Here is a 24,617-nt window from a genome sequence, read left to right as displayed (position 1 = left end):
GTGGAGAATGATGAGGAGGTGGAGAGGGAGCAGGGGTGGAGAACAAGAAGTAGGAGGAGATTGAGCAGGAGGTGGGGAAGGAGCAGCAGCAGGGGGGTGAGCAACAGCAGTAGGGTGAGCTGGAGGAGCTGAAGGAGCTGGAGGCGGAGGAGAAGGAGCATGAGGAGGAGTTTGAGCAGCAGAGGGAGAAGGAGCAGGAGGGGAAGAAGGAGCAGGAGGGGGAGAAGGAGCAGGAGGTGGACAAAAAGCAGGAGGTGGAGGAGGAGGAGGAGGAGGAGAAGGAGCAGGAGGTGGAGAAGGAGCAGAAGGTGGAGAAGGAGCAGAAGGGAGACAAGGAGCGGGGGGTGGATATGGAGCAGGAGTAGGAGAAGGAGGAGAAGAAGGAGCAGGAGGTGGTGAATGAGCAGGAGTGGAGAAGGAGCAGCAGGTGGAGAAGGAGCAGGAGGGCGAGAAGGAGCACGAGGGCGAGAAGTAGCAGGAGGGCGAGAAGGAGCAGGAGAAGAAATTGGAGAAGGAGGAGCAGCCGGAGGAGGAGGAGGAGTAGAAGCAGGAGGAGGAGGAGGTGCAGGAGGTGGAGAAGGCGCAAGATGAGGAGCAGGAGCAGGAGGCGGAGAAAGAGCAGGAGGTGGAGAAGGAGCAGAAGGTGGAGAAGGAGCAGAAGGGAGACAAGGTGCGGGGGGTGGATATGGAGCAGGAGTAGGAGAAGGAGGAGAAGAAGGAGCAGGAGGTGGTGAATGAGCAGGAGTGGAGAAGGAGCAGCAGGTGGAGAAAGAGCAGGAGGGCGAGAAGGAGCACGAGGGCGAGAAGTAGCAGGAGGGCGAGAAGGAGCAGGAGGGCGAGAAGAAGCAGGAGGGCGAGAAGGGGCAGGTGGGCGAGAAGGAGCAGGAGGTGGACAAGGAGCAGGAGGTGGACAAGGAGCAGGAGTAGGAGAAGGATCAGGAAATGGTCAAGGAGCAGGAGGTGGAGAAGGAGCAGCAGGAGGAGGAGGAGCAGGGGGAGGAGAAGGAGCAGAAGGAGGAGAAGGAGCAGGAGGAGGAGAAGGAGCAGGAGTGGAGATGGAGCAGGAGAAGAATAAGGTGCAGGAAGAGGAGTAGTAGTAGTAGGAGGAGAAGGAGCAGGAGGGGGAGTAGGAGAAGGAGTTCGTGAAGAAGCTGGAGGAGGAGCAGGAGCAGGAGGAGAAGAAGTAGCAGGAGGTGGAGAAGGAGCAAGAGGAGGAGAAGGAGCAGGAGGTGGAGAAGGAGCAGCAGGAGGAGAAGGAGCAGGGGGAGGAGAAGGAGCAGAAGGAGGGGAAGGAGCAGGAGTAGGAGAAGGAGCAGGAATGGAGATGGAGCAGGATAAGAATAAGGTGCAGGAAGAGGAGGAGTAACAGAAGGAGGAGAAGGAGCAGGAGGTGGCGAAGGAGCAGGAAGTGGAGAAGGAGCAGGAGGAGGAGAAGGAGCAGGACGTGGAGTTGGAGCAGGAGGAGGAGCTTTGGCAGGAGGCGGAGGAGGAGCAGGAAGAGGAAAAGGAGCAGGAGGTGGAGAAGGAGCAGGAGCAAGAGGAGAAGAAAGAGCAGGCGGAGCAGGTGGAGGAGAAGCAGTTGGAGAAGGTTGTGGAGGTGGAGATGGAGCAGGGGGAGGAGGTTGAGCAGCAGGAGGAGATGGAACAGGAGGAGTTTTAGCAGGACGTGGAGAAGGAGCAGGAGAAGGAGGTGGAGAAGTTGCAGCAGGAGGAGAAGAATCAGCAGGAGGAGAAGTAGCAGCAGGAGGAGAAGGAGCAGAAGCGGGAGAAGGAGCAGAAGCGGGAGTAGGAGCAGGAGGTGGAGAAGGAGCAGGAGGTGGAGGATGATGAGGAGCTGGAGAGGGTGCAGGGGTGGAGAACAAGAAGTAGGAGGAGATTGAGCAGGATGTGGGGAAGGAGCAGCAGCAGGGGTGTGAGTAACAGCAGTAGGGTGAGCTGGAGGAGCTGAAGGAGCAGGAGGCGGAGGAGAAGGAGCATGAGGAGGAGTTTGAGCAGCAGAGGGAGAAGGAGCAGGAGGGGAAGAAGGAGCAGGAGTGGGAGAAGGAGCAGGAGTGGGAGAAGGAGCAGGAGGTGGACAAAAAGCAGGAGGTGGAGGAGGACGAGGAGGAGGAGAAGGAGCAGGAGGAGGAGAAGCAGCAGGAGGTGGTATTGGAGCAGGAGTGGAGAAGGAGCAGGAGAAGAAAATGGAGAAGGAATAGCAGCCGGAGGAGGAGGAGGAGTAGGAGCAGGAGGAGGAGGAGGAGCAGGAGGTGGAGAAGGCGCAAGATGAGGAGCAGGAGCAGGAGGCGGAGAAGGAGCAGGAGGTGGAGAAGGAGCAGAAGGTGGAGAAGGAGCAGAAGGGAGACAAGGAGCGGGGGGTAGATATGGAGCAGGAGTATGAGAAGGAGGAGAAGAAGGAGCAGGAGGTGGTGAATGAGCAGGAGTGGAGAAGGAGCAGCAGGTGGAGACGGAGCAGGAGGTGAAGATTGAGCAGGAGGGCGAGAAGGAGCAGGTGGGCGAGATGAAGCAGGAGGGCGAGAAGGAGCAGGAGGGCGAGAAGGAGCAGGAGGAGGAGAAGAAGCAGGATGGGTAGAAGAAGCAAGAGGTGGACAAGCAGCAGGAGGTGGAGGAGGAACAGGAGGTGAACAATAATCAGGAGGGGGACGCGGAGCAGGAGGAGAAGGAGGTTGAGGAGGAGAAGCAGGTGGAGAAGGAGCAGGAGGAGGATATGGAGCAGGAGGGCGAGAAGGAGCAGGAGGGCTAGAACAAGCAGGAGGAGGACAAGGAGCAGGAGGTGGACAAGTAGCAGGACGTGGACAATAATCAGGAGGGGGACGCGGAGCAGGAGGAGAAGGAGGTTGAGGAGGAGAAGCAGGTGGAGAAGGAGCAGGAGGAGGAGATGGAGCAGGAGGTGGCGAAGGAGCAGGAGGAGGAGAAGAAGCAGGATGGGGAGAAGGAGCAGGAGATGGAGAAGGAGCAAGGGTAAGGAGAAGGAGCAGGAGGAGGGGAAGGAACAGAAGGAGGAGAAGGAGCAGGACGTGGAGTTGGAGCAGGAGGAGGTGAAGAAGCAGGATGGGTAGAAGAAGCAGGAGGTGGAGAAGGAGCAAGGGTAAGGAGAAGGAGCAGGAGGAGGGGAAGGAACAGGAGGAGGAGAAGGAGCAGGACGTGGAGTTGGAGCAGGAGGAGGTGCTTTAGCAGGAGGTGGAGAAGGAGCAGGAGGAGGAGAAGAAGCAGGATGGGGAGAAGGAGCAGGAGGTGGACAAGCAGCAGGAGGTGGAGGAGGAGCAGGAGGATCAGACGGAGCAGGAGCTGGAGATGGAGCAGGAATTGAGAAGGATCAGGAGAAGAAGAAGGAGCAGGTGGGGAATAAGTAGCAGGAGGAGGAGAAGGAGCAGGAGAAGGAGAAAGAGAATGAGATGGAGAATGAGCAGGGGGAGGAGAAGGAGCAGGTGGAGAAGAAGGAGCAGGAGAAGGAGAAGGTTCAGGAGAAGGAGAAGGAGAAGGAGGTGGAGAAGGAGCAGGAGAAGAAGAAGGCGCAAGATGAGGAGAAGGAGCAGGAGGTGGAGAAGGAGCAGGAGGTGGAGAAGGAGCAGAAGGGAGACAGGGAGCGGGAGGTGGATACGGAGCAGGAGGACGAGAAAGAGCAGGAGGTGGAGAAGGAACTGAAGGTGGAGAAGGAGCAGGAGGTGGAGAAGGAGCAAGATGAGGAGAAGGAGCAGGAGGTGGAGAAGGAGCAGGAGGTGGACAAGGAGCAGGAGGTGGACAACGAGCAGGAGTAGGAGAAGGAGCAGGAGGTGGTCAAGGATCAGGAAAAGAAGAAGGAGGTGGAGGAGGAGAAGGAGGTGGAGAAGGAGCAGGAGGAGGAAAAGGAACAGGAGGTGGAGAAGAAGCAATAGGTGGAGAAGGAGCAGGAGGCGGAGAAGGACCAGGAGGGGGAGTAGGATAAGGAGTTGGTGAAGAAGCAGGAGGAGGAGCAGGAGCAGGAGGAGAAGAAGGAGCAGGAGGTGGAGAAGGAGCAGGAGGTGGTATTGGAGCAGGAGTGGAGAAGGAGCAGGAGAAGAAAATGGAGAAGGAGGAGCAGCCGGAGGAGGAGGAGGAGTAGGAGCAGGAGGAGGAGGAGGAGCAGGAGGTGGAGAAGGCGCAAGATGAGGAGCAGGATCAGGAGGCGGAGAAGGAGCAGGAGGTGGAGAAGGAGCAGAAGGTGGAGAAGGAGCAGAAGGGAGACAAGGAGCGGGGGGTGGATATCGAGCAGGAGTAGGAGAAGGAGGAGAAGAAGGAGCAGGAGGTGGTGAATGAGCAGGAGTGGAGAAGGAGCAGCAGGTGGAGACGGAGCAGGAGGTGAAGATTGAGCAGGAGGGCGAGAAGGAGCAGGTGGGCGAGATGAAGCAGGAGGGCGAGAAGGAGCAGGAGGGCGAGAAGGAGCAGGAGGAGGAGAAGAAGCAGGATGGGTAGAAGAAGCAAGAGGTGGACAAGCAGCAGGAGGTGGACAATAATCAGGAGGGGGACGCGGAGCAGGAGGAGAAGGAGGTTGAGGAGGAGAAGCAGGTGGAGAAGGAGCAGGAGGAGGAGATGGAGCAGGAGATGGCGAAGGAGCAGGAGGAGGAGAAGAAGCAGGATGGGGAGAAGGAGCAGGAGGTGGAGAAGGAGCAAGGGTAAGGAGAAGGAGCAGGAGGAGGGGAAGGAACAGGAGGAGGAGAAGGAGCAGGACGTGGAGTTGGAGCAGGAGGAGGTGCTTTAGCAGGAGGTGGAGAAGGAGCAGGAGGAGGAGAAGAAGCAGGATGGGGAGAAGGAGCAGGAGGTGGACAAGCAGCAGGAGGTGGAGGAGGAGCAGGAGGATCAGACGGAGCAGGAGCTGGAGATGGAGCAGGAATTGAGAAGGATCAGGAGAAGAAGAAGGAGCAGGTGGGGAATAAGTAGCAGGAGGAGGAGAAGTAGCAGGAGAAGGAGAAAGAGAATGAGATGGAGAATGAGCAGGGGGAGGAGAAGGAGCAGGTGGAGAAGAAGGAGCAGGAGGTGGAGAAGGAGCAAGATGAGGAGAAGGAGCAGGAGGTGGAGAAGGAGCAGGAGGTGGAGAAGGAGCAGAAGGGAGACAGGGAGCGGGAGGTGGATACGGAGCAGGAGGACGAGAAAGAGCAGGAGGTGGAGAAGGAGCAGGAGGAGGAGAAGAAGCAGGAGGAGGAGAAGAAACAGGCGGAGGAGAAGGAGCAGGAGGTGGAGATGGAGCAGGAGTGGAGAAGGAGCAGCAGAAGAAGAAGTAGCAGGAGGAGGAGCAGGAGCAGGAGGAGGAGTAGGAGCAGGAGGAGAAGAAGGAGCAGGAGGTGGAGAAGGAGCAGGGGGAGGAGAAGGAGAAGGAGGAGGAGGTGGAGAAGTAGCAGCAGGAGGAGAAGGAGTAGAAGCCGGAGAAGGAGCAGAAGCGGGAGATGGAGCAGAAGCGGGAGTAGGAGGACGAGTTTGAGCAGGAGGTGGAGAAGGATCAGGAGGGGGAGAATGATGAGGCGGTGGAGAGGGAGCAGGGGTGGAGAACAAGTGGGAGCAGGTGATTGAGCAGGAGGTGGAGCAACAATAGGAGGGTGAGCTGGATGAGTTGAAGGAGCAGGAGGAGGAGAAGGAGCAGGAGGAGAAGTTTGAGCAGGAGGAGGAGAAGGTGCAGGAGGGGGAGAAGGAGCAGGAGGGGGAGAACGAGCAGGATTGGAGAAGGAGCAGGAGGAGAAGAAGGAGCAGGCGGAGAAGAAGGAGCAGGAGAAGGAGGAGCAGGAGAAGAAGCAAGAGGTGGAGAAGGAGCAGGAGGAGGAGGATGAGGAGGAGGTGAAGGAGCAGGAGCTGGAGATGGAGCAGGAATTGAGAAGGAGCAGGAGGAGAAGAAGGAGCAGGCGGAGAAGAAGGAGGAGGAGAAGAAGCAGGAGGAGGAGAAGGAGCAGCAGGTGGAGATGGAGCTGGAGTGGAGAAGGAACAGCAGAAGAAGAAGGAGCAGGAGCAGTAGCAGGAGCAGGAGGAGGAGTTGGAGCAGGAGGAGGAGATGGAGCAGGAGGTGGAGCAGGCACAAGATGAGGAGAAGGAGCAGGAGGTGGAGATGGAGCAGGAGAAGGAGAAGGAGCAGGAGGTGGAGAAGGAGCAGGAGGTGGAGAAGAAGCAGGAGGGAGACAATGAGCAGGAATAGGAGAAGGAGGAGAAGAAGGAGCAGGAGGTGGCGAATGAACAGGAGTGGAGAAGGAGCAACAGGTGGAGAAGGAGCAGGAGGTGGAGAAGGAGCAGGAAGGCGAGAAGGAGGAGGAGAGCGAGAAGGCACACGAGGGCGAGAAGGACCAGGAGATGGACAAGGAGCAGGAGGTGGACAAGGAGCAGGAGGTGGACACGGACCAGGAAGTTGACATGGAGCAGGAGGTGGACAAGGAGCAGGAGGTGGACAATTAGCAGGAGGTGGAGAAGGAGCAGGAGGTGGAGGAGGAGGAGGAGGAGAAGGAGGTGGAGGAGGAGAAGGAGGTGGAGAAGGAGCAGGAGGAGGAGAAGGAAAAGGAGGTGGAGAAGAAGCAATAGTTGGTTAAGGAGAAGGAGGCGGAGAAGGACCAGGAGGGGGAGTAGGAGAAGGAGTTGGAGCAGAAGCAGGAGGAGGGGCAGGAGCAGGAGGAGGAGAAGGAGCAGGAGGAGGAGAAGGAGCAGGAGAAGGAGCAGGAGTGGAGAAGGACCAGGAGAACAAGAAGGAGCAGATAGAGGAGTAGGAGCAGGAGGAGGAGAAGGAGCAAGAGGTGGAGAAGGAGCAGGAAGGGGAGAAGGAGCAGGAGGTGGAGAAGGAAAAGGGGGAGGAGAAGGAGCAGGAGGAGGAGAAGGAACAGGAGGAGGAGAAGGAGCAGGTGGTGGAGTTGGAGCAGGAGGAGGAGGAGATGAAGGAGCAGGCGGAGCATGTGGAGAAGGAGCAGTTGGAGAAGGTTGTGGAGGTGGAGAAGGAGCAGGGTGAGGCGGTTGAGCAGGAGAAGCAAATGGAACAGGAGGAGGTTGAGCAGGAGGAGGAGAAGGAGGCGGGTACAATTTTGTCTTTTAAAAAGCATTTGGACAGTTACATGGGTAAGATGGGTACAGAGGGATATGGGCCAAGTGCAGGCAATTGGGACCAGCTTAGTGGTATAAACTGGGCGACATGGACATGTTGGGCCGAAGGGCCTGTTTCCATGTTGTAACTTCTATGATTCTATGAAGGAGCAGGAGGAGTTTGAGCAGGAGGTGGAGCAGGAGCAGGAGGTGGAGAAGGAGCAGGAGGTGGAGAAGGAGCAGGAGGTGGACAAGGAGCAGGAGGTGGACAAGAATCAGGAGGTGGACAAGAGTCAGGAGGTGGACACGGAGCAGGAGGTTGACAAGGAGCAGGAGGTGGACAAGGAGCAGGAGGTGGACAAGAAACAGGAGCAGGAGAAGGAGCAGGAGGTGGTCAAGGAGCAGGAGGAGGAGAAGTAGGTGGAGGAGGAGAAGGAGCAGGAGGTGGAGAAGGAGCAGGAGGAGGAGAAGGAGCAAGAGGTGGAGAGGGAGCAGGATGGGGAGAAGGAGCAGGAGGTGGAGAAGGAACAAGGGGAGGAGAAGGAGCAGGAGGAGTAGAAGGAACAGGAGGAGTAGAAGGAGCAGGTCGTGGAGTTGGAACAGGAGGAGGAGCTTCAGCAGGAGGTGGAGAAGGAGCAGGAGGAGCAGGTGGAGAAGGAGCAGTGTGATGAGAAGGAGCAGGAGTGGAGATGGAGCAGGAGAAGAATAAGGTGCAGGAAGAGGAGTAGTAGCTGGAGGAGGAGAAGCATTAGGAGGAGGTTGAGCAGCAGGAGGAGAAGGAGAGGAGGAGGTTGAGCAGGAGGTGGAGAAGGAGCAGGAGGTGGAGAAGGAGCAGGAGGTGGAGAGGGAGCAGGGGTGGAGAACAAGAAGGAGGACAAGATTGAGCAGGAGGAGGGGAAGGAGCAGCAGCAGGAGGGTGAGCAACAGCAGGTGGGTGAGCTGGAGGAGCTGAAGGAGCAGTCGGAGGAGGAGGAGAAGGAGCAGGAGGAGGAGTTTCAGCAGAAGGGGGAGTTTGAGCAGGAGGGGGAGAAGGAGCAGGAGGGGGAGAAGGTGCAGGATGGGGAGAAGGAGCAGGAGGTGAAGATGTAGCAGGAGGAGGAGAAGGATAGTAGTTGGAGAATGAGCAGTAGCAGGAGGAGAAGAAGGAGCAGGAGGAGCAGGTGGAGAAGGAGCAGTGGGAGGAGGTTGAGCAGGAGGTGGAGAAGGAGCAGGAGTAGGAGATGGAGAAAGAGCAGGAGGAGGAGAAGGATCAGGAGGTGGATTAGGAGCTGGATGTGGAGAAGGAATAGGAGGAGGTTGAGCAGGAGGAGGAGCAGGTGGAGTTTGAGCAGGAGGTGGAGAAGGAGCAGGAGGTGGAGAAGGAGCAGGAGGTGGAGAAGGAGCTGGAGGGAGACAAGGAGCAGGAGGAGGAGAAGGAGGATAAAAGGTGCAGGAGATGGTGAATGAGCAGGAGAGGAGACGGAGCAGCAGGTTGAGAAGGAGCAGGAGGTGGAGAAGGAGCAGGAGGGCGAGAAGGAGCAGGAGGGCGAGAAGAAGCAGGAGGGCGAGAAGGAGCAGAAGGGCGAGAAGAAGCAGGAGGGCGAGAAGGAGCTGGAGGGCGAGAAGGAGCAGGAGGGCGAGAAGGAGCAGGAGGGCGAGAAGGAGCAGGAGGTGGACACGGAGCAGGAGGTGGACACGGAGCAGGAGGTTGACAAGGAGCAGGAGGTGGACAAGGAGCAGGAGGTGGACAAAAAACAGGAGTAGGAGAAGGAGCAGCAGGTGGTCAAGGAGCAGGAGGAGGAGAAGGAGGTGGAGGAAGAGAAGGAGGTGGAGAAGGAGCAGGAGAAGGAGAAGGAGCAGGAGGTGGAGGATGAGGAGGAGGTGAAGGAGCAGGAGCTGGAGATGGAGCAGGAATTGAGAAGGAGCAGGAGGAGAAGAAGGAGCAGGCGGAGAAGAAGGAGGAGGAGAAGAAGCAGGAGGAGGAGAAGGAGCAGCAGGTGGAGATGGAGCTGGAGTGGAGAAGGAACAGCAGAAGAAGAAGGAGCAGGAGCAGGAGCAGGAGCAGGAGGAGGAGTTGGAGCAGGAGGAGGAGATGGAGCAGGAGGTGGAGCAGGCACAAGATGAGGAGAAGGAGCAGGAGGTGGAGATGGAGCAGGAGAAGGAGAAGGAGCAGGAGGTGGAGAAGGAGCAGGAGGTGGAGAAGAAGCAGGAGGGAGACAATGAGCAGGAATAGGAGAAGGAGGAGAAGAAGGAGCAGGAGGTGGCGAATGAACAGGAGTGGAGAAGGAGCAACAGGTGGAGAAGGAGCAGGAGGGCGAGAAGGAGCAGGAAGGCGAGAAGGAGGAGGAGAGCGAGAAGGCACACGAGGGCGAGAAGGACCAGGAGATGGACAAGGAGCAGGAGGTGGACAAGGAGCAGGAGGTGGACACGGACCAGGAAGTTGACATGGAGCAGGAGGTGGACAAGGAGCAGGAGGTGGACAATTAGCAGGAGGTGGAGAAGGAGCAGGAGGTGGAGGAGGAGGAGGAGGAGAAGGAGGTGGAGGAAGAGAAGGAGGTGGAGAAGGAGCAGGAGGAGGAGAAGGAAAAGGAGGTGGAGAAGAAGCAATAGTTGGTTAAGGAGAAGGAGGCGGAGAAGGACCAGGACGGGGAGTAGGAGAAGGAGTTGGAGCAGAAGCAGGAGGAGGGGCAGGAGCAGGAGGAGGAGCAGGAGTGGAGAAGGACCAGGAGAACAAGAAGGAGCAGATAGAGGAGTAGGAGCAGGAGGAGGAGAAGGAGCAAGAGGTGGAGAAGGAGCAGGAAGGGGAGAAGGAGCAGGAGGTGGAGAAGGAAAAGGGGGAGGAGAAGGAGCAGGAGGAGGAGAAGGAACAGGAGGAGGAGAAGGAGCAGGTGGTGGAGTTGGAGCAGGAGGAGGAGGAGATGAAGGAGCAGGCGGAGCATGTGGAGAAGGAGCAGTTGGAGAAGGTTGTGGAGGTGGAGAAGGAGCAGGGTGAGGCGGTTGAGCAGGAGAAGCAAATGGAACAGGAGGAGGTTGAGCAGGAGGAGGAGAAGGAGGCGGGTACAATTTTGTCTTTTAAAAAGCATTTGGACAGTTACATGGGTAAGATGGGTACAGAGGGATATGGGCCAAGTGCAGGCAATTGGGACTAGCTTAGTGGTATAAACTGGGCGACATGGACATGTTGGGCCGAAGGGCCTGTTTCCATGTTGTAACTTCTATGATTCTATGAAGGAGCAGGAGGAGTTTGAGCAGGAGGTGGAGAAGGAGCAGGAGGTGGAGAAGGAGCAGGAGGTGGAGAAGGAGCAGGAGGTGGACAAGGAGCAGGAGGTGGACAAGAATCAGGAGGTGGACAAGAGTCAGGAGGTGGACACGGAGCAGGAGGTTGACAAGGAGCAGGAGGTGGACAAGGAGCAGGAGGTGGACAAGAAACAGGAGCAGGAGAAGGAGCAGGAGGTGGTCAAGGATCAGGAAAAGAAGAAGGAGGTGGAGGAGGAGAAGGAGGTGGAGAAGGAGCAGGAGGAGGAAAAGGAACAGGAGGTGGAGAAGAAGCAATAGGTGGAGAAGGAGCAGGAGGCGGAGAAGGACCAGGAGGGGGAGTAGGATAAGGAGTTGGTGAAGAAGCAGGAGGAGGAGCAGGAGCAGGAGGAGAAGAAGGAGCAGGAGAAGGAGAAGGAGCAGGAGATGGAGCAGGAGGTGGAGAAGGAGCAGGAGGAGGAGAAGAAGCAGGCGGAGGAGAAGGAGCAGGAGGTGGAGATGGAGCAGGAGTGGAGAAGGAGCAGCAGAAGAAGAAGTAGCAGGAGGAGGAGCAGGAGCAGGAGGAGGAGTAGGAGCAGGAGGAGAAGAAGGAGCAGGAGGTGGAGAAGGAGCAGGGGGAGGAGAAGGAGAAGGAGGAGGAGGTGGAGAAGTAGCAGCAGGAGGAGAAGGAGTAGAAGCCGGAGAAGGAGCAGAAGCGGGAGATGGAGCAGAAGCGGGAGTAGGAGGACGAGTTTGAGCAGGAGGTGGAGAAGGAGCAGGAGGGGGAGAATGATGAGGCGGTGGAGAGGGAGCAGGGGTGGAGAACAAGTGGGAGCAGGTGATTGAGCAGGAGGTGGAGCAACAATAGGAGGGTGAGCTGGATGAGTTGAAGGAGCAGGAGGAGGAGAAGGAGCAGGAGGAGGAGTTTGAGCAGGAGGAGGAGAAGGTGCAGGAGGGGGAGAAGGAGCAGGAGGGGGAGAAGGAGCAGGATTGGAGAAGGAGCAGGAGGAGAAGAAGGAGCAGATAGAGGAGTAGGAGCAGGAGGAGGAGAAGGAGCAAGAGGTGGAGAAGGAGCAGGCAGGGGAGAAGGAGCAGGAGGTAGAGAAGGAAAAGGGGGAGGAGAAGGAGCAGGAGGAGGAGAAGGAACAGGAGGAGGAGAAGGAGCAGGTGGTGGAGTTGGAGCAGGAGGAGGAGGAGATGAAGGAGCAGGCGGAGCATGTGGAGAAGGAGCAGTTGGAGAAGGTTGTGGAGGTGGAGAAGGAGCAGGGGGAGGCGGTTGAGCAGGAGAAGCAGATGGAACAGGAGGAGGTTGAGCAGGAGGAGGAGAAGGAGGCGGGTACAATTTTGTCTTTTAAAAAGCATTTGGACAGTCACATGGGTAAGATGGGTATAGAGGGATATGGGCCAAGTGCAGGCAATTGGGACTAGCTTAGTGGTATAAACTGGGCGACATGGACATGTTGGGCCGAAGGGCCAGTTTCCATGTTGTAACTTCTATGATTCTATGAAGGAGCAGGAGGAGTTTGAGCAGGAGGTGGAGAAGGAGCAGGAGGTGGAGAAGGAGCAGGAGGTGGAGAAGGAGCAGGAGGTGGACAAGAATCAGGAGGTGGACAAGAATCAGGAGGTGGACAAGAGTCAGGAGGTGGACACGGAGCAGGAGGTTGACAAGGAGCAGGAGGTGGACAAGGAGCAGGAGGTGGACAAGAAACAGGAGCAGGAGAAGGAGCAGGAGGTGGTCAAGGAGCAGGAGGAGGAGAAGGAGGTGGAGGAGGAGAAGGAGCAGGAGGTGGAGAAGGAGCAGGAGGAGGAGAAGTAGCAAGAGGTGGAGAGGGAGCAGGATGGGGAGAAGGAGCAGGAGGTGGAGAAGGAACAAGGGGAGGAGAAGGAGCAGGAGGAGTAGAAGGAACAGGAGGAGGAGAAGGAGCAGGAGCTGGAGGTAGATCAGGAATTGAGAAGGAGCAGGAGGAGAAGAAGGTGCAGGCGGAGAAGAAGGAGCAGGAGAAGGAGAAGGAGCAGGAGAAGGAGCAGGAGGTGGAGAAGGAGCAGGAGGAGGAGAAGAAGCAGGCGGAGGAGAAGGAGCAGGAGGTGGAGATGGAGCAGGAGTGGAGAAGGAGCAGCAGAAGAAGAAGTAGCAGGAGGAGGAGCAGGAGCAGGAGGAGGAGTAGGAGCAGGAGGAGAAGAAGGAGCAGGAGGTGGAGAAGGAGCAGGGGGAGGAGAAGGAGAAGGAGGAGGAGGTGGAGAAGTAGCAGCAGGAGGAGAAGGAGTAGAAGCCGGAGAAGGAGCAGAAGCGGGAGATGGAGCAGAAGCGGGAGTAGGAGGACGAGTTTGAGCAGGAGGTGGAGAAGGAGCAGGAGGGGGAGAATGATGAGGCGGTGGAGAGGGAGCAGGGGTGGAGAACAAGTGGGAGCAGGTGATTGAGCAGGAGGTGGAGCAACAATAGGAGGGTGAGCTGGATGAGTTGAAGGAGCAGGAGGAGGAGAAGGAGCAGGAGGAGGAGTTTGAGCAGGAGGAGGAGAAGGTGCAGGAGGGGGAGAAGGAGCAGGAGGGGGAGAAGGAGCAGGATTGGAGAAGGAGCAGGAGGAGAAGAAGGAGCAGGCGGAGAAGAAGGAGCAGGAGAAGGAGGAGCAGGAGAAGAAGCAAGAGTATAGTTAACATTTTCTAATTTCTAATTTCAACGTAATTTAAAAGGGGTAACTCAGCTAAGGCAAGTCATGGCAGCAGACCTCGCACCCGTGATATGCTCCTCCTGCAAGATGTGGGAAGTCATGGACACTACCAGTGTCCCTGCCGACCATGTGTGCGGGAAGTGTGTCCACCTGCAGCTACTGAACGATCGTATCTCGGAGCTGGAGCTGCGGGTGGACTCACTGTGGAGCATCCGCGATGCAGAGAAACTCGTGGATAGCACGTTTAGCGAGTTGGTCACACCGCAGGTAAAGGGTATACAGGCAGGAAGTGAATGGGTGACCACCAGGAAGAGTAAGAGATGCAGGCAGGTAGTGCAGGGGTCCCCTGTGGCCATCCCCCTCTCAAACAGATATGCCACTTTGGATGCTGTTGGGGGGGATGACTTCTCAGGGGAAGGCAGCAGCAGCCAACTTCCTGGCACCACGGGTAGCTCTGCTGCACAGGCTGGGAGGAAAAAGAGTGGCAGAGCTATAGTGATAGGGGACTCAATTGTAAGGGGAATAGACAGGCGTTTCTGCGGCCGCAACCGAGACTCCAGGATGGTGTGTTGCCTCCCTGGTGCAAGGATCAAGGATGTCTCGGAGCGGCTACAGAACATTTTGGAGGGGGAGGGCGAACAGCCAGCTGTCGTGGTGCACATAGGCACCAACGATACAGGTAAAAAAAGGGGATGAGGTCCTAAAAGCAGAATATAGGGAGTTAGGAGGTAAATTAAAAAATAGGACCTCAAAGGTAGTAATCTCAGGATTGCTGCCAGTGCCACGTGCTAGTCAGAGTAGAAATAGGAGGATATTTCAAATGAATACGTGGCTAGAGGAATGGTGCAAGGGGGAGGGATTCAAATTCCTGGGACACTGGAAACGGTTCTGGGGGAGGTGGGACCAGTACAAACCGGACGGTCTGCACCTGGGCAGGGCCGGGACCGCTGTTCTAGGAGGAGTGTTTGCTAGTGCTGTTGGGGAGGGTTTAAACTAAAGTGGCAGGGGGTTGGGAACCTGAGCAGGGAGAGAGAGGAAAGCGTAACAGGAAGGGACAGAAGGTATGGAGTAATAGGTAAAGTGTTAAAAAAGGAAAAAGCAGGAACTAAGCATCACAAAACAGATTTGAAAGTTCTTTATCTGAATGCACGTAGCATTCGTAATAAAATGGACGAGTTAACGGCACAAATAACTACGTATGGGTATGATCTTGTGGCCATTACAGAAACATGGCTGCAGGGTGACAACGACTGGGAATTATGAGAAGTATATAGGCCTCCTAATAGTTGCAACTCTGCTGGAAGAAGTATTAATCAGGAGATAGTCGGGGCATGTAATAAGGGAACAGCCATAATTATGGGGGATTTTAATCATCATATTAACTGGACAAATCAAATTGGGCAGAGCAGCCTTGAGGACGAGTTCATTGAGTGCATCAGGGATGGATTTCTTGAGCAGTATGTAACTGATCCTACAAGGGGGCAGGCAACCTTGGACCTGGTCCTGTGTAATGAGTCAGGATTAATTAATAATGTCCTAGTTAAGGATCCCCTTGGAACGAGCGACCACAACATGGTTGAATTCCATATCCAATTAGAGGGTGAGAAGGTTGATTCTCAAACAAGCGTACTGAGCTTGAATAAAGGAGACTATGATGGTATGAGAGCGGAATTGATTAAAGTGGACTGGGAAAATAGATTAAAGGGTAAGACGGTACATGAGCAGTGGTGTTCATTTAGGGAGTTATTTTACAACTTTCAAAATAAATATATTCCAATGAGGAAAAAAGGGTGTAAAAGAAATGACAGCCATCCGTGGCTAAGTAAAGAAATCAAGGATAGTATCCGACTAAAAACAAGGACATATAAGGTAGCCAAACTTAGTGGGAGGATAGATGATTGGGAATTCTTCAAAAGACAGCAAAAAGTAACTAAAGGATTGATTAAGAAAGGGAAGTTAGATTATGAAAAGAAATTAGCAAAAAATATAAAAACAGATAGCAAGAGTTTCTATAGTTATATAAAAAGAAAAAGGGTGGCTAAGGCAAACATAGGTCCCTTAGAGGATGAGACCGGGAAATTAATGGTGGGAAACATGGAGATGGCAAAAATGCTGAACAAATGTTTTGTTTCAGTCTTTACAGTAGAGGACACTAAGAATATCCCAACACTGGACAAACAGGGGACTCTCGGGGGGGAGGAGCTAAATACGATTAAAATCACTCAGGAGATGGTACTCAGTAAAATAATGGGACTCAAGGCGGATAAATCCCCTGGACCTGATGGCTTCCATCCTAGGGTCTTGAGGGAAGTGGCAGTAGGGATTGTGGATGCTTTGGTGATAGTTTTCCAAAATTCACTGGACTCAGGAGAGGTCCCGGCAGATTGGAAAACTGCTAATGTAACACCGTTATTTTAAAAGGGTAGTAGGCAGAAGGCTGGAAATTATAGGCCAGTTAGCTTAACATCTGTGGTGGGTAAAATTTTGGAGTCTATTATTAAGGAGACAGTAACGGAACATTTAGATAAGCATAATTTAATAGGACAAAGTCAGCATGGCTTTATGAAGGGGAAGTCATGTCTGACAAATTTGCTTGAGTTCTTTGAGGATATAACGTATAGGGTGGATAAAGGGGAACCAGTGGACGTAGTGTATTTAGACTTCCAGAAGGCATTCGACAAGGTGCCACATAAAAGATTATTACTTAAGATAAAAAATCACGGGATTGGGGGTAATATTCTGGCATGGGTGGAGGATTGGTTATCGAACAGGAAGCAGAGAGTTGGGATAAATGGTTCATTTTCGGACTGGCAACCAGTAACCAGTGGTGTTCCACAGGGGTCGGTGCTGGGTCCCCAACTCTTTACAATCTATATTAACGATTTGGAGGAGGGGACCGAGTGCAACATATCAAAATTTGCAGATGATACAAAGATGGGAGGGAAAGTAGAGAGTGAGGAGGACATAAAAAACCTGCAAGGGGATATAGACAGGCTGGGTGAGTGGGCGGAGATTTGGCAGATGCAATATAATATTGGAAAATGCGAGGTTATGCACTTTGGCAGGAAAAATCAGAGCGCAAGTTATTTTCTTAATGGCGAGAGACTGGAAAGTACTGCAGTACAAAGGGATCTGGGGGTCCTAGTGCAAGAAAATCAAAAAGTTGGTATGCAGGTGCAGCAGGTGATCAAGAAAGCCAACGGAATGTTGGCTTTTATTGCTAGGGGGATAGAATATAAAAACAAGGAGGTATTGCTGCAGTTATATAAGGTATTGGTGAGACCGCACCTGGAATACTGCATACAGTTTTGGTCTCCATACTTAAGAAAAGACATACTTGCTCTCGAGGCAGTACAAAGAAGGTTCACTCGGTTAATCCCGGGGATGAGGGGGCGGACATATGAGGAGAGGTTGAGTAGATTGGGACTCTACTCATTGGAGTTCAGAAGAATGAGAGGCGATCTTATTGAAACATATAAGATTGTGAAGGGTCTTGATCGGGTGGATGCAGTAAGGATGTTCCCAAAGATGGGTGAAACTAGAACTAGGGGGCATAATCTTAGAATAAGGGGCTGCTCTTTCAAAACTGAGATGAGGAGAAACTTCTTCACTCAGAGGGTGGTAGGTCTGTGGAATTTGCTGCCCCAGGAAGCTGTGGAAGCTACATCATTAAATAAATTTAAAACAGAAATAGACAGTTTCCTAGAAGTAAAGGGAATTAGGGGTTATGGGGAGCGGGCAGGAAATTGGACATGAAGCTGAGTTCGGATCGGTCAATGCCCTGTGGGTGGCGGAGAGGGCCCAGGGGCTATGTGGCCGGGTCCTGCTCCGACTTCTTGTGTTCTTTAGATTTGTGGTTGGGATCAGATCAGCCATGATCTTATTGAATGGAGGAGCAGGCTCGAGGGGCCGATTGGCCTACTCCTGCTCCAATTTCTTATGTTCTTATGTAAGAGGTGGAGAAGGAGCAGGAGGAGGAGGATGAGGAGGAGGTGAAGGAGCAGGAGCTGGAGATGGAGCAGGAATTGAGAAGGAGCAGGAGGAGAAGAAGGAGCAGGCGGAGAAGAAGGAGGAGGAGAAGAAGCAGGAGGAGGAGAAGGAGCAGCAGGTGGAGATGGAGCTGGAGTGGAGAAGGAACAGCAGAAGAAGAAGGAGCAGGAGCAGGAGCAGGAGCAGGAGGTGGAGATGGAGCAGGAGAAGGAGAAGGAGCAGGAGGTGGAGAAGGAGCAGGAGGTGGAGAAGAAGCAGGAGGGAGACAATGAGCAGGAATAGGAGAAGGAGGAGAAGAAGGAGCAGGAGGTGGCGAATGAGCAGGAGTGGAGAAGGAGCAACAGGTGGAGAAGGAGCAGGAGGTGTAGAAGGAGCAGGAGGGCGAGAAGGAGCAGGAAGGCGAGAAGGAGGAGGAGAGCGAGAAGGAACACGAGGGCGAGAAGGACCAAGAGATGGACAAGGAGCAGGAGGTGGACAAGGAGCAGGACGTGGACACGGACCAGGAAGTTGACATGGAGCAGGAGGTGGACAAGGAGCAGGAGGTGGACAATTAGCAGGAGGTGGAGAAGGAGCAGGAGGTGGAGGAGGAGGAGGAGGAGGAGAAGGAGGTGGAGGAGGAGAAGGAGGTGGAGAAGGAGCAGGAGGAGGAGAAGGAAAAGGAGGTGGAGAAGAAGCAATAGTTGGTTAAGGAGAAGGAGGCGGAAAAGGACCAGGAGGGGGAGTAGGAGAAGGAGTTGGAGCAGAAGCAGGAGGAGGGGCAGGAGCAGGAGGAGGAGAAGGAGCAGGAGGAGGAGAATGAGCAGGAGAAGGAGCAGGAGTGGAGAAGGACCAGGAGAACAAGAAGGAGCAGATAGAGGAGTAGGAGCAAGAGGTGGAGAAGGAGCAGGCAGGGGAGAAGGAGCAGGAGGTGGAGAAGGAAAAGGGGGAGGAGAAGGAGCAGGAGGAGGAGAAGGAACAGGAGGAGGAGAAGGAGCAGGTGGTGGAGTTGGAGCAGGAGGAGGAGGAGATGAAGGAGCAGGCGGAGCATGTGGAGAAGGAGCAGTTGGAGAAGGTTGTGGAGGTGGAGAAGGAGCAGGGGGAGGCGGTTGAGCAGGAGAAGCAGATGGAACAGGAGGAGGTTGAGCAGGAGGAGGAGAAGGAGGCGGGTACAATTTTGTCTTTTAAAAAGCATTTGGACAGTCACATGGGTAAGATGGGTATAGAGGGATATGGGCCAAGTGCAGGCAATTGGGACTAGCTTACTGGTATAAACTGGGCGACATGGACATGTTGGGCCGAAGGGCCTGTTTCCATGTTGTAACTTCTATGATTCTATGAAGGAGCAGGAGGAGTTTGAGCAGGAGGTGGAGAAGGAGCAGGAGGTGGAGAAGGAGCAGGAGGTGGAGAAGGAGCAGGAGGTGGACAAGGAGCAGGAGGTGGACAAGAATCAGGAGGTGGACAAGAGTCAGGAGGTGGACACGGAGCAGGAGGTTGACAAGGAGCAGGAGGTGGACAAGGAGCAGGAGGTGGACAAGAAACAGGAGCAGGAGAAGGAGCAGGAGGTGGTCAAGGAGCAGGAGGAGGAGAAGGAGGTGGAGGAGGAGAAGAAGCAGGAGGTGGAGAAGGAGCAGGAGGAGGAGAAGTAGCAAGAGGTGGAGAGGGAGCAGGATGGGGAGAAGGAGCAGGAGGTGGAGATGGAACAAGGGGAGGAGAAGGAGCAGGAGGAGTAGAAGGAACAGGAGGAGGAGAAGGAGCAGGTCGTGGAGTTGGAACAGGAGGAGGAGCTTCAGCAGGAGGTGGAGAAGGAGCAGGAGGAGCAGGTGGAGAAGGAGCAGTGTGATGAGAAGGAGCAGGAGTGGAGATGGAGCAGGAGAAGTATAAGGTGCAGGAAGAGGAGTAGTAGCTGGAGGAGGAGAAGCATTAGTAGGAGGTTGAGCAGCAGGATGAGAAGGAGAGGAGGAGGTTGAGCAGGAGGTGGAGAAGGAGCAGGAGGTGGAGAAGGAGCAGGAGGTGGAGAGGGAGCAGGGGTGGAGAACAAGAAGGAGGACGAGATTGAGCAGGAGGAGGGGAAGGAGCAGCAGCAGGAGGGTGAGCAACAGCAGGTGGGTGAGCTGGAGGAGCTGAAGGAGCAGTCGGAGGAGGAGAAGGAGCAGGAGGAGGAGTTTGAGCAGAAGGGGGAGTTTGAGCAGGAGGGGGAGAAGGAGCAGGAGGGGGAGAAGGTGCAGGAGGTGGAGAAGGAGCAGGACGTGAAGATGCAGCAGGAGGAGGAGAAGGATAGTAGTTGGAGAATGAGCAGGAGCAGGAGGAGAAGAAGGAGCAGGAGGAGCAGGTGGAGAAGGAGCAGTGGGAGGAGGTTGAGCAGGAGGTGGAGAAGGAGCAGGAGTAGGAGATGGAGAAAGAGCAGGAGGAGGAGAAGGATCAGGAGTTGGATTAGGAGCTGGATGTGGAGAAGGAATAGGAGGAGGTTGAGCAGGAGGAGGAGCAGGAGAAGTTTGAGCCGGAGGTGGAGAAGGAGCAGGAGGTGGAGAAGGAGCAGGAGGTGGAGAAGGAGCTGGCGGGAGACAAGGAGCAGGAGGAGGAGAAGGAGGAGAAGAAGGAGCACGAGATGGTGAATGAGCAGGAGAGGAGACGGAGCAGCAGGTTGAGAAGGAGCAGGAGGTGGAGAAGGAGCAGGAGGGCGAGAAGGAGCAGGAGGGCGAGAAGAAGCAGGAGGGCGAGAAGGAGCAGAAGGGCGAGAAGAAGCAGGAGGGCGAGAAGGAGCTGGAGGGCGAGAAGGAGCAGGAGGGCGAGAAGGAGCAGGAGGGCGAGAAGGAGCAGGAGGTGGATACGGAGCAGGAGGTGGACACGGAGCAGGAGGTTGACAAGGAGCAGGAGGTGGACAAGGAGCAGGAGGTGGACAAAAAACAGGAGTAGGAGAAGGAGCAGCAGGTGGTCAAGGAGCAGGAGGAGGAGAAAGAGGTGGAGGAAGAGAAGTAGGTGGAGAAGGAGCAGAAGGAGGAGAAGGAGCAGGAGGTGGAGAAGGCACAAGATGAGGAGAAGGAGCAGGAGGTGGAGAAGGAGCAGGAGGTGGAGAAGGAGCAGGAGGGAGACAAGGAGCGGGAGGTGGATACGGAACAGGAGGACGAGAAGGAGCAGGAGGTGGAGAAGGAGCAGGAGGTGGAGAAGGAGCAGGAGGGAGACAAGGAGCATGAGGATGAGAAGGAGGAAAAGAAGGAGCAGGAGATGGTGAATGAGCAGGAGTGGAGACGGAGCAGCAGGTGGAGAAGGAGCAGGAGGAGGAGAAGGAGCAGGAGGGCGAGAAGCAGTAGGCGGGCGAGAAGAAGCAGGAGGGCGAGAAGGAGCAGGAGGGCGAGAAGGAGCAGGAGGGCGAGAAGGAGCAGGAGGTGGACAAGGAGCAGGAGGTGGACAAGGAGCAGGAGGTGGAAAAGAATCAGGAACTGGACAAGAATCAGGAGGTGGACACGGAGAAGGAGGTGGACACGGAACAGGAGGTGGACAAGGAGCAGGAGGTCTACAAGGAGCAGGAGCTGGACAACGAGCAGGAGTAGGAGAAGGAGCAGGAGGTGGTCAAGGAGCAGGATGAGAAGGAGGAGAAGAAGCAATAGGTGGAGAAGGAGCAGGAGGCGGAGAAGGACCAGGAGGGGGAGTAGGATATGGAGGTGGTGAAGAAGCAGGAGGAGGAGCAGGAGCAGGAGGAGAAGAAGGAGCAGGAGGTGGAGAAGGAGCAGGAGGAGGAGAAGGAGCAGGAGGTGGAGAAGGAGCAGAAGGTGGAGAAGACGCAATAGGAGGAAAAGGAGCAGGAGGCGGAGAACGACCAGGAGGGGGAGTAGGATAAGGAGGTGGTGAAGAAGCAGGAGGAGGAGCAGGAGCAGGAGGAGAAGAAGGAGCAGGAGGTGGAAAAGGAGCAGGAGGAGGAGAAGGATCAGTAGGTGGATTAGGAGCTGGATGTGGAGAAGGAATAAGAGGAGGATCTTGAGCAGGATGAAGAAAATCAGTAGGAGGAGGTTGAGCAGGAGGAGAAGAAGGAGCAGGATGGGGAGAAGGAGCAGGAGGTGGAGAAGGAGTAGGAGAGTGAGGAGGAGGACGAGGAGGAGGAGAAGGAGCAGCAGCTGGAGATGGATCAGGAATTGAGAAGGAGCAGGAGGAGAAGAAGGAGCTGGCGGAGAAGAAGGAGCAGGAGCGGGAGAAGGAACATGAAGTGGAGAAGGAGCCAGAGGAAGAGTTTGAGCAGGAGGTGGAGAAGGAGCAGGAGGTGGAGAATGATGAGGAGGTGGAGAGGGAGCAGGGGTGGAGAACAAGAAGGAGGAGGAGATTGAGCAGGAGGTGGGGAAGGAGCATCAGCAGGAGCGTGAGCAACAGCAGGAGGGTGAGCAGGAGCAGAAGGGGGAGAAGGAGTGGGAGGGGGAGAAGGAGCAGGAGGTGGAGAAGGAGCAGGAGGAGGAGAAGAAGCAGGCGGAGGAGAAGGAGCAGGAGGTGGAGATGGAGCAGGAGTGGAGAAGGGGCAGCAGAAGAAGAAGGAGCAGGAGGTGGAGAAGGAGCAGAAGTTGGAGAAGGAGCAGGAGGAGGAGAAGGAGCAGGAGGTGGAGAAGGAGCAGGTGAGGATAAGGAGAAGGAGGTGGAGGTGGAGAAGTAGCAGCAGGAGGAGAATAAGCAGCAGGAGGGGAAGTAGCAGCAGGAGGAGAAGGAGCAGAAGCGGGAGAAGGAGCAGAAGCGGGAGATGGAGCAGAAGCGGGAGTAGGAGGAGGAGGTTGAGCAGGAGCTGGAGAAGGATCAGGAGGGGGAGAATGATGAGGCGGTGGAGAGGGAGCAGGGGTGGAGAACAAGAGGGAGGAGGAGATTGAGCAGGAGGTGGGGTAGGAGCAGCATCAGGAGGGTGAGCAACAGTAGGAGGGTGAGCTGGATGAGCTGAAGGAGCAGGAGGAGGAGGAGGAGAAGGAGCAGGAGGAGGAGTTTGAGCAGGAGGAGGAGAAGGTGCAGGAGGGGGAGAAGGAGCAGGAGGTGGAGAAGGAGCAGGAGGAGAAGACGGAGCAGGCAGAGAAGAAGGAACAAGAGAAGGACGAGCAGGAGAAGGAGCAGGTGGTGGAGAAGGTGCAGGAGGAGGAGGATGAGGAGGAGGAGAAGGAGCAGGAGCTGGAGATGGAGCAGGAATTGAGAAGGAGCAGGAGGAGAAGAAGGAGCAGGTAGAGAAGAAGGAGGAGGAGAAGAAGCAGGAGGAGGAGAAGGAGCAGGAGGTGGAGATGGAGCAGGAGTGGAGTAGGAGCAGCAGAAGAAGAAGGAGCAGGAGGAGGAGCAGGAGGAGGAGTTGGAGCCGGAGGAGGAGATGGAGCAGGAGGTGGAGAAGGAGCAGGAGGTGGAGAAGGAGCAGGAGGGAGACAAGGAGCAGGAGGAGGAGAAGGAGGAGAAGAAGGAGCAGGAAGTGGTGAATGAGCAGGAGTGGAGAAGGAGCAGCAGGTGGAGAAGGAGCAGGAAGGTAACAAGGAGGAGGAGGGCGAGAAGGAACACGAGGGCGAGAAGGACCAGGAGATGGACAAGCAGCAGGAGGTGGACAAGAAGCAGGAGGTGGACACGGACCAGAAGGTTGACATGGAGCAGGAGGTGGACAAGGAGCAGGAGTTGTACAATTAGCAGGTGGTGGAGAAGGAGCAGGAGGTGGAGGAGGAGAAGCAGGAGGAGAAGGAGGTGGAGGAGGAGAAGGAGGTGGAGAAGGAGCAGGAGGAGGAGAGGAACAGGAGGTGGAGAAGAAGCAATAGGTGGGTAAGGAGAAGGAGGCGGAGAAGCACCAGGAGGGGGAGTAGGAGAAGGAGTTGGAGCAGAAGCAGGAGGAGGGGCAGGAGCAGGAGGAGGAGAAGGAGCAGGAGGAGGAGAAGGAGCAGGAGTGGAGAAGGACCAGGAGGTTGAGGAGATGAAGGAGCAGGCGGAGCAGGTGGAGAAGGAGCAGTTGGAGAAGGTTGTGGAGGTGGAGAAGGAGAAGGGGGAGGTGGTTGAGCAGGAGAAGCAGCTGGAACAGGAATAGGTTGAGCAGGAGGTGGAGAAGGAGCAGGAGGAGGAGGTTGAGCAGGAGGTGGAGAAGGAGCAGGAGGTGGAGAATGATGAGGAGGTGGAGAGCGAGCAGGGGTGGAGAACAAGAAGGAGGAGTTGATTGAGCAGGAGGTGGGGAAGAAGCAGCAGCAGGAGGGTGAGCAACAGCAGGAGGGTGAGCTGGAAGAGTTGAAGGAGCAGGAGGAGGAGGAGGAGAAGGAGCAGGACGGGGAGAAGGAGCAATAGGAGGAGAAAGAGCAGGATGGAGTGAAGGAGCAATAGGAGAAGAAGGAGCAGGAGGAGCAGGTGGAGATGAGGCAGTTGGAGGAGGTTGAGCTGGAGTTGGGGAAGAAGCAGGAGTAGGATGTGGTGAAAGAGCACGAGGAGGAGAAGGAGCAGGAGGTGGAGAAGGCACAAGATGAGGAGAAGGAGCAGGAGGTGGAGAAGGAGCAGGAGGTGGAGAAGGAGCAGGAGGTGGAGAAGGAACAGGAGGGAGACAAGGAGCGGGAGGTGGATACGGAACAGGAGGACGAGAAGGGGCAGGAGGTGGAGAAGGAGCAGGAGGTGGAGAAGGAGCAGGAGGGAGACAAGGAGCATGAGGAGGATAAGGAGGAAAAGAAGGAGCAGGAGATGGTGAATGAGCAGGAGTGGAGACGGAGCAGCAGGTGGAGAAGGAGCAGGAGGAGGAGAAGGAGCAGGAGGGCGAGAAGCAGCAGGCGGGCGAGAAGAAGCAGGAGGGTGAGAAGGAGCAGGAGGGCGAGAAGGAGCAGGAGGGCGAGAAGGAGCAGGAGGTGGACAAGGAGCAGGAGGTGGACAAGGAGCAGGAGGTGGAAAAGAATCAGGAACTGGACAAGAATCAGGAGGTGGACACGGAGAAGGAGGTGGACACGGAACAGGAGGTGGACAAGGGGCAGGAGGTCTACAAGGAGCAGGAGGTGGACAACGAGCAGGAGTAGGAGAAGGAGCAGGAGGTGGTCAAGGAGCAGGGGGAGAAGAAGGAGGTGGAGGAGGAGAAGGAGGTGGAGAAGGAGCTGGAGGAGGAGAAGGAACAGAAGGTGGAGAAGAAGCAATAGGTGGAGAAGGAGCAGGAGGCGGAGAAGGACCAGGAGGGGGAGTAGGATATGGAGGTGGTGAAGAAGCAGGAGGAGGAGCAGGAGCAGGAGGAGAAGAAGGAGCAGGAGGTGGAGAAGGAGCAGGAGGAGGAGAAGGAGCAGGAGGTGGAGAAGGAGCAGAAGGTGGAGAAGACGCAATAGGAGGAAAAGGAGCAGGAGGCGGAGAAGGACCAGGAGGGGGAGTAGGATAAGGAGGTGGTGAAGAAGCAGGAGGAGGAGCAGGAGCAGGAGGAGAAGAAGGAGCAGGAGGTGGAGAAGGAGCAGGAGGAGGAGAAGGAGCAGGAGGTGGAGAAGGAGCAGAAGGTGGAGAAGACGCAATAGGAGGAAAAGGAGCAGGAGGCGGAGAACGACCAGGAGGGGGAGTAGGATAAGGAGGTGGTGAAGAAGCAGGAGGAGGAGCAGGAGCAGGAGGAGAAGAAGGAGCAGGAGGTGGAAAAGGAGCAGGAGGAGGAGAAGGATCAGTAGGTGGATTAGGAGCTGGATGTGGAGAAGGAATAAGAGGAGGATCTTGAGCAGGATGAAGAAAATCAGTAGGAGGAGGTTGAGCAGGAGGAGAAGAAGGAGCAGGATGGGGAGAAGGAGCAGGAGGTGGAGAAGGAGTAGGAGAGTGAGGAGGAGGACGAGGAGGAGGAGAAGG

This window comes from Heptranchias perlo, chromosome 35, assembly GCF_035084215.1.
Source record: "Heptranchias perlo isolate sHepPer1 chromosome 35, sHepPer1.hap1, whole genome shotgun sequence".
In the NCBI taxonomy this organism is placed as follows: Eukaryota; Metazoa; Chordata; class Chondrichthyes; order Hexanchiformes; family Hexanchidae; genus Heptranchias; species Heptranchias perlo.
The sequence above is the reverse complement of the archived record's forward strand: the minus strand, read 5'-3'. Positions refer to the sequence as shown.